Source organism: Cupressus sempervirens, chromosome 5, assembly GCF_028749045.1.
Source record: "Cupressus sempervirens isolate cs-2001-9-10 chromosome 5, ASM2874904v1, whole genome shotgun sequence".
NCBI classification, from domain to species: domain Eukaryota; kingdom Viridiplantae; phylum Streptophyta; class Pinopsida; order Cupressales; family Cupressaceae; genus Cupressus; species Cupressus sempervirens.
This window is the reverse complement of record NC_143122.1, coordinates 631,125,740-631,135,730: the sequence shown is the minus strand read 5'-3', so window position 1 is coordinate 631,135,730 and position 9,991 is coordinate 631,125,740. Positions and strand designations below refer to the sequence as shown.

The following is a 9,991-nucleotide window of genomic DNA, read 5'->3' as shown; positions in this document are numbered from 1 at the left end:
CTAATTAACTCTAGTTTGCTTAAGCTAAACTTTAGGCATCTAATAATTAATTATTTTATTAATTATTATGATGTAAGCTAGTTAGACTTTTTTAGGGTTTTGATCTCCTTTATAAGCACAATCTCTCTTTTTAATTATTAGGCAATTGACTTTTGATAATAGCAATCTCTTTTTTGCTCATCAAGAATGTCTCATCCGTGGATCTGGGAATTCCAACCTCTGTAGCTTTTTGCTTCTCTCTTTTTGTGGTAGGTGTTTGCATGCAAATGATTCTTGGGAGTTGTGGGGTTGATCATTCATCAACTTCAACAATAATAATTTTCCTCCTTGATTCTTCTGTTGCTAGAGTCAAATCATCCTTAACTATGTCCCAAAGTTTCTGAAAGAAACTAGTCAAAAATCCATTTGGTCCAAGGGCTTTGCTTGGGTTTAGCTCAAATTCATCCATATTGACGACTTCTTTTTCTATTGTTCTTATATACAACCTCATTTTGTTTTGTATTAATTATTGCAGGGACTGCATTCAAGATTGTCTCTATTTTTTTTTTCTATTTTCTTGCACCTCTCTACTTAGTATAGTAGGTTTGAAGTATCCCACCCCTATCCCATCTTTGATAAATGTTTCATTTAAATATACCATTTCTTTTTCTACTCTTTTTTGTTCCCATTACTATGTTTTTGATGTGTCTTGTTTCACTTTTTCAATTTTAATTTGGCAAAGCTTAATTTCTTACTAATCCTGTATAAATTGGACTTGTTATCAAGCTTAATTGCATTCCATCATCCTTCCACAAGGTCTCATATCTTATCATATCTTAGCCACATGTTCTCAAATTTGAAGGGATTCCCTTTTGAGGGATCATCTGGCACGATGCTGAGTTGCATAGTGTAGTGATCAAAACCCATAAATGGTAATATTGTGGTTCTGTGTATGATTTCCCAAAGAATTAGTGGGCATCTATATGATTGTGGTAATATTGTAGTTTCATTTAGAAAGAATTAGTGGGCATCTACCCTTGGTATTTTTTTCTCTAGCTCCTTACAAATATGTTCAAATGGTATATCCTCTATTTCCTGAGTGAGGGGAGTGCTCTTATTCTCCCTTTCCCCCTATATATGTTAATATTCATTAGCCCTATTTACAATTACCTCAAATTCACATATAATTTGACCATCTTCTTTAGATTTGTTTTTGTTGCACAATCTTATATTATCTTCTCTTTCTATCTTTTTCACCCAAACACCTTTGTCCCATCTAATGTCAATCTCTTGTGGTAGGGCTTATTGTAGAGAGATTCCTATGCATATTATGAAGTATGTTCGCAACCTTTCATCCTCAAGATTTTTGTTTATTGAGATGCATTTGCCAAGACTTCCCCTCATTTCAGCCAATGGATTTTCTTCCCAAAATTCCTCTAGAGAGTTGTATAGTGTAATCCATAATTGTCTCTCAAAAGTTTTGCACTTACATGGACTTAAACCTCAATACAAATCAAACAATTGCCTACTTATTGCCCAACTAATCTTCCCCTTGTTTCAGCCAATGGCTTTTCTTCCCAAAATTCCTATAGAATTTTATATAGTCTAAAAGGTTGTATAGTGTCATCCATAATGGTCTCTCAAAAGTTTTACACTTCGTGGACTTAAACTTGGATAGAAATCAAACAACTACCTACTTATTGCTCAATCAATAAGGACTACTATTTAGAACTTTCCATGGGTTGTAATTTGATCCAAAAGTACAATGAGGACTACTATTTAGGACTACCCATAGTTTATAAATTGATCAAAAAATATTCTTTAGATAAAGTCGTGAAAAGAATTTGATCTTCCCATTTCTTGTGACACCAATTTTACTTTCATTAAAAACATATTACCTATCAAAAGAAAAAACATAAAAACATGTTGATTTCAATTTTAGACAAACAAATACCACATGAAAAAAATTAAATTAAATGTACATTATTATTTTTCAATACATCTATTTAATATTTTCCATTAAATATATTTAATTATCTTTAAATCATTTTGAATGAATAAGAATCTCTAAAATGAATCTAATAAACTTATCACTGATCTGATGCGAGTAAAACAAATCACACCAAATCTTGTCGTTTGAAAAGATAATAGATTACTATGGCTCTGTTGCAAAAGCCATTCGTTGCTGAACTAGAAAAGAGATTAGTATTGCCAATAAAGAAATAAACCATTAATACCCAAAAAAAAAATTTAAAAATATTTGAACCGTAAATACGAAATATCTCAAGATCTCCCTTAAATTTTTTTAAAAAGGTCGAAGAACAAACAACAATCTAAACCTCTTTACAATATTAAGAATGATCCGGGGCAAAAGGGAGAGCAGAGAACACGCAAGTAAATCATCTATCTAATTGGAACAAGAAAACACTGATCAGCACGATATCTTTACAGCTTTCAAAATAATTGTTTTAGTAGAGAAAGAAAACCCTTCCAAAGCGTTTAGATCTAACACAAAAATGCACAGACAAATAATCAGAATTTCTCACTCAGCCGGGGGCTCAGACACGCATAAATCACAGTCATCACGGAAGCATTTTAATGAATCCTCGGTATCGAGAAATGTGTTTCATCATCATCGCCCCCAAATTTACAGCAGATTAAATAAAGGCACACAAAATCATTCCGGCGAAAAACAGCATTCGGAGTTTCACTAAGAACAAATATTCAGCTTTTAAGAACAAGGCTAAATGCAGATTACGAACAACAAACCTTGCGCCGACATTTATGTCATCAATCGCTCAAAACCCTAAAGAACACGACGAACTCTGAAAATCCTATGCATTTTCCACAAATAAAGCCTACCTATATCCAATATGTATCAAACCCTAGGCAAATCGTACAACCTGTAATATTACTTGAAGCAAATGAAACCCTAACTTCTGCACTTCAAACCTTCTTGGTAATAGAGTGCGCGAGCAATAAAAGAAATGCAATCCCATAAATAGAAGTTTTATAAACAAGAGCTCTCGAGAGCTTTAGTCCCGCCTTCTAAAAATGGTAGAACAATTTTATGTTTTATAATAATTTTAAGTATTATATAGCCAAAATTTTGTAGTAAATTTAGAGCTAAATTAAGAATGAAGAGAAACTAAACATATCTTATACAACATCTATAAGAATAGTAATTTAATATCGAAACAAAATACTTTGAAAGTTTGTGAAATTTTAAAATCTAATAGTACTATGCATGATATGATATGTATATATGTGTGTGCGTGTGTACTTTTTTTTGATTTATTTAGATATTTTTAAAACCATTATAACTTATTATTATTTTATTATGCTCAAAATGAAAAAAAAAAACCTTCAATTTTGAAATATTAATGATAAAATAATTAAATATGATAAGGTAAGATGTATAGAACTGTATATTTATAATATTTATGCTAAATAGAATTTTTATATAATATAGTATTTTCAAAATCTTTATTTATTATTTATTTTATATAGAAATAATTTAAAAATTCTTCAAAAAAGTCTCCTATTAAAAATCTCTAAATTTAATTTCTAACAACTATTTAGTAACCATTCATCTCTTCAAAATATCATACAATATTATATATAGTCTTTTAAGAAAAATTGAATGAACAAACAATGAATATTATTCTTCCCACTTTAATCTTAACATTTTGTACTCTCTGACTGTTGATCAAATAATAAATTATTAACTTCTGAATAGATTCAAAGGAATGATGCTAAAGCCACTCTAATTCCCCTTATGTAGTTGTTTCTTAACAATACAGGATGACACTTGAAATATTCTTCAATTTTTTAAATATGTGAAAACTTAAGAAATAAATTTTATATTAGGAACTTTGAAGAGATCACCACTTTGATTTTTCTAGTAGCATTTGGCAGGGGTTTCTTTGAACGTGTCAAGTTATGGCAAGCAATCAAATTGGCATCCCTATTAAAGGTGGATTCTCTTTTGATTTGTGTAAAAGAAATGAAATGCTTATTAAGAAAGGTGTTGAAGTGCCAAAGTTTCGCAAAACAGGAACAACGATTGTTGCTCTTGTTTTCAAGGTTAGTTTCGCAAGTGACATGCATGAATGCCCCCATTTTCCAGACTCCAAAGATGGTTGTCATTGCCTAATGTCACAATTAACTTGGAGATCCATAGTCACAATTCCTCATGCACTCCTGGAGAACCACATTTGTTATTTAATTAAAATCTTAAAGTGTTTTTCCAACTGATGCATTTTGGAGCATGTACAGTGTTGTACAAGGAATCCATTTTCTACCTGAATTATATTGAAGTCATTGTATCAATTTGATTGTTGAATAGTGGGGAACAAAGTGTTACAGTATAGAAATAGAGCAACCTTAACGAAATTTGGAAGGTGGTAAATCAAGATGGGTGAGAATGGAGTTGTGGAAGACAACAGCAGTATTGTTTCTTCATCTTTGCCCAGATCTCTGCTAATTGTATTTTGGGACATGAGTTGGGAGACGAGAGGAAGCTTCCAGAATGAAGCTTCTCTATTTTTTCGAGAAAGGTAGAAGCTTCCAAAATAATCAGTACTCTTCGATTCCCATTTCTAAAGTTATTTTTTCTTTCTCCGACGCACATTATTTCTGACGGACGAAGAAATATGCGATTCAAAAAATTCTCAATTTTTGAATGGGGAAATAAAATAAAACCCTAGCAAAAATATGAGTAACCAATCAAAAAATAAAAATAGTCTTCAAATAATTTCAATAAAAAATAAAAACATCGTTAAACATTAGAAATTATATAAATTATTTCATATTGCACAGTTTTCTAGATGAACTAATGCAAAGTATTTCAGCTGAAAACAATAGTTCCCACCTATATATAGGCGGGACTAACAAAAGAGGGACTGATACGATAAGGCTTCGACCAGTAAATACACAAGTTTTCAAATTGTTTCTTCGTTCCTCATTCACAAGAATTAAGCAATTAACTTAGGGTAAATGTCATTACGTGAGCGAAAGAAAAATCTAGTTTTTTATAGGTCATAATAGTGGACCAGCTGTATATAAATCTTATGATGTCTTATACCTAGAGGGGAGGTATGATGAAAAAATAACTAGAATTTGTTTATCTAGAATTTGTTTGAGTATATTTGTTTTGTTACTAATTCTAATTCAATTTTGTAGTTTGAGAAAGTTGATTTATTTAACATTATCTTTTTATTGCTTTTCACACTCAAAATATAAACATTTTGTTTGAAGAGTCATTTGATCTAGGTGATCCTCTTCCTTTTTTTGTATAATTGTATACAGGTTACTTTTCATTTTGGAGCTTCCAAGAGTGAAAGTAGGTCAAATGTGACGCCTATCTATTGATTTTACTCTAGATATAGCTATAAAAGTGAGGGCTTGTCTCTCAACTGCACCAATATCCACCATTGTTTTCTCTAGCGCGAGTCCTTGAGATTTGTGTATTGTGATAGCCCACAACATGGCAATTGGTAGTTGTCTTCGGTTACCTAATGTGATAGGCACTATTGGCACATATTTGGGATCCTCTTGGTTTCATGGTGGTCCATTATACTTTTCGAAATGTATGACAACATACATGAGCATGTTTGGTGGCTTACTACCAGGTCTACAGATGATATCAGTAATATCACCAATAGCTCCATCAACAAATCATGTTTCTATCTAGATGTTTGTTGTAAGCATTACGTATTGTCCTATATAGAGCAGTACATGTTTCTCTAGTTGTTCATCATGCACCTTGCTTGTATCTTTGCTTTTAGAATTTATTGTTTTACTTATTGCGATCAGGTGATTTAATGATTTTAACATCTTTTTATTGTGTTTTTTTACTGCGTCATTTGTAGCAAATAGATGTATAGACTTATCAAATTATTTGTTGTCATATGTGCTTAAGTGAATATTTGTATGACTCGTTAGAAGCTTCCAATCATGTTGTGTAGGGTTTGCATCTCATATATTGTACAAAAGTTGGTGGAATTCAACTTGTGTGTCAGTCTCACCTTGCCAACGAAAAATTAATTGTAATGTAACAACTGTAGTAAGCTACTCCCAAAGTAACTTAGCATTCAAATGTGATGTATAAATTGGCTTGTTCATAATAGGGGGTAGTTGTGCAAGGTCACCACAAAAAAAAAATTGATACTCCACCAAGTATACATGTTGTCGATTAGGAAAGGCCTCTCATAGTTGGATATCAATTTTAAGGAGGAGCTTGGACCTATGAAGCTCATCTCATCAATAAGAATGTACTTGATATATTTTAATTCTTATTGGAATGCTATTAATGCTTGGCATTGTAATGGTTGCATATCCTTGACAGGGATTTTGAGCTTTGAGTGTATTGTTATCATGTGTATGTTGAATGCAACAATGCTTGTTGGGGATAGTAGTAATTGTCCCTTTTGTTGATGTCCTTTATTATTGAACACCTCTTTTACGGACACAATTAAATAGGAGTTTCATGTTCCTGTTGTACCTTGTACAATAATGTGTAGTGGTTCATGTGACTGATATTGGTCATGCTCCATAATTATTCTAAGTGCTAGCTTTTTCTCAAAAGATAATGTGCCATGGAAAAGATTGAAAGACATAGGTATGGTGTTAATATAGCTGCTAGTTTTTTTGTCATATATAAATTGTGCAGCATTTGCATGCAAATGTGATGGAACAAAAATATAGTCCCACTTGTTGTTTGTGTGAAATTTACACCTTTCAAGAATATCTAACTCATCTAGCACTACAGTACATAATAGCCCCATTTGCGAGAAGAGTTCGCATTCACATGCACCCAACATGTCATCGTTATCTTGATTGGTTAAATTTTCGTATTCATTTTCATCTTCTTCCTCAAAGTTGTTTTCCTTATCAATGGTGCAATTGACATGCCACACATCATAACCAATAGCATTCATTTGCTGCCAAATATTGATTATTTGTTCTTTTGTGAGCCCTATCTCTGCTTCTATATCACAAAAATGCTTATATAAGAGTAGCTCACTCCAACAAAATGTTTCAAAATGTTTTGATTCAAGATCTAGGATTTTGTAAAATTTTATATTAACATTAACAATAGCTATCTTTTCTTGTTCTTTCCATTTGCATTCTTTTGGATTTGAAACATGTGAGTAAGATCTTGTAGATTCAATTAAACTCATTGTCTCAAGTTCAGGAGGGTGATGCATGTCTGAATGTAGATAGCTAGGATGGATTTGAGTTTCTCCTGGCCTTCTTATTATTTGATGTAGCACTTTCCGTCCAACAATTAAAGCTATGAAATCTTGACTGCAAACAAGTGGTAGTTTTTGTAGCATATGACACATTTCTTGTGCTCGTATATTTGTTCACCAATAAATTTAGACAGGAATTGACGATATGTGAACATGGTTGGGCCATCTAGCTTTTGTGATATAGACATTCTCTTTAGCATTTTAGTACATGTCTCAGACCATTTTTCTACTTTTGTTGCATATTTTGCAATGTATTTCAAGACAAGTGTCTCTGAAAGCATAGGTTGGCAATCTATGTTTACCCTCCAAATCAAAAGCATCATTGGATTATGCATATCTAACCTGTCATCATTTCTTGCAAGTTCATATTGTATTTTTCTAGCACTGTCACATGATAATGTGGATACATCCTACTCTTTCCAAGGGGCTTTACAATTATATGTTAACTTGTTTCTTTTCTTACATAGACATGTATGCTCGGTACATTTTGTGTGTCTTTGAACTCGGTTGACCAACTCTTTGTAATTACGTGAAAGATTTGTAGTGAAGATCTCCTATATATTCAAAAGGTAAGGATCATCCAAGTGAGAATGATATACTATATTATTATGATGATATGTATCATGGGATTCATGCAATAACACACATATCAAAGAATTTTCTAGCATGTTCAACTTTGACACTATTTTGCCAGTCCAATGTATCCATATTTGGTGCATTTGGCATCCAAATGAATCCATGTATATGTCCAATTCCTTATTGTTTCCATTCAGTTTTATACCACCAATGTTTTGCACCAAGGAGCTTGTTAATCACTTCTTCTCAAAATATCATGAATCTTTGATGGAGATATAGTGTGACAATGTGTGGATTCTTTATGACATTGTCTGATCATTGTTAATTTTTTTCCATGCGGGCCATATCCACATTGTCTTTTAATAATAGTTGTAAATCTAGCCATTTCATATCTACAACACTTCATGTGAAGAATAGGATAGGCGTTCTAAGTTGGTTGATCATATCTTCCAAATCATCACAATATTTTTTCCAATATAGCCTTGTGCCTCACATTGTAGATTCAAAATGCATAAGTTCTTCTGTTAACTATGTATATGGGAGTTGTTTTAGATGTGTAAAAAGATCTTCTATAGTCACTGGTATATTTTCCTCAATATTCTTTTCTAAAAAGACCACTACTAGGCTTTGGCTATGATGACGCATCATCATATTGTAAATAAGATATTGAAACCTTGGGTGTCTTCCAAATCATTGATCTTGGTATTTTATTAAATGAACTATATATTCATTCATGTGCACTTTTTGTATTCGTGGTTGCATTGGAAAGGAAACTCTATTAGGTAATAGGGTTGGAAATGCTAGATCTAGTAATTCTTCAGTATTATATTCATTTGTAAGGGATGGATCTATGTTAGGCTAATCCATGATGTTTTCTACAATATCTTGTAGATTGAGCTATCTTTTAATAGCATATTGCTCTCATTACTTGCTTGGCAACCTAGGCATGATCAAAGAGGTCTAGATTTCCATTAGCTCATCTTCAATATCACCTAAGCCTAGTTGATCACTTGTTGTGGGCATCTCATTTTCTAAGTCAAACAAACTCAATATATCTGTATTTTCTTCAGGAAGTTGGACCAAATTTTATGCACTTATAATGACATCATGGTAGTATGGATCATTTTTTACTTTGTATTGTAGTGCATCTATACCATGACTCCTTCTCACGTAACAATCATAAGTGTGTCCTTTTGTATGTTCTCCTTGTACTATTAAAATATCTAGATCTTTGACCCTTCGTGGTTATATCTTTGTAATGGTTTGTATATCTTGTGGAAAGCCTATTGTATGTCCACTATATTTATATTGACCACCAATAGCATGTTTAACTTGTAATATTGGGGCCACCCTAGCAATCAACATTTCTTCTACTTGAGTTAGTCTTTTAAGAACAATTGATTTCTCGCCTGGAACCATATTGTTGAGTGTCAAAAACTTATGAATGCCCTTCTCATTAGAACACCTATTACATGTAACATTATTATTTGATAGTTGAACATACATTCTAGGGTATTGTTCGTTACATATGATACATGCTTGTTGTTGAGCAAGTGCGTTTAACCATCGTCCAAAATGTTTCATTGCTATTAGAAATTTACTATTACTATTGATTAATGGTGCATTTAGAACTACCAAATCTTATGTCTGATGTTTATCTTTTGTTGACTGGCTCTCTTGGTACCTTGTGCACTTTCCTACAGTCACTTCTTTGCGAGGAATGTAGTAGTTATGACTTCATTCACAATGTCATAACCATTGAGTGCCATCTTATCCAATATTTTTTTCCATTTTCTTTATTTTTTTATCATTTGTTGAAGGACACAACTTATCCCCATGTGCAAGATTAATTTGTTGTTGTTGCATTTTTTTTGGCTTTCTATGTGCTGATATATCTTCTTTGTGTGAGCATAAAAAGCCTGATTCCTTTTATGAGCTTTTTGTACACTGGGTGGCAACTGATTTGATGTTGCTTCACTCCCTTCAATACCAATGTCTTCCATCTACAAAAGCCTTGTATCTTGTTATTTAGTATACAATAACACATAATATGATATCTTGAATGTTTATTGATTCACATATGTCAAAATAACAATGTATAAAACAAAAAATATGCATTGTACACAACATTATGAGCATATCCATGTCTATTGGGCCTATTTTGTTTGATCCCAATTTCA

General features: G+C 32.2%; 1 non-coding gene across 1 annotated transcript; it reads right to left on the bottom strand.

The window, feature by feature from the left end:
• Positions 1-2,532: 2,532 nt before the first annotated feature.
• On the bottom strand, positions 2,533-2,620 carry LOC149557482 (small nucleolar RNA snoR126). Its single transcript, XR_016352523.1, has one exon. It is a non-coding gene; the product is annotated as a small nucleolar RNA snoR126 (small nucleolar RNA).
• Between the last annotated feature and the right edge of the window lie 7,371 nt (positions 2,621-9,991).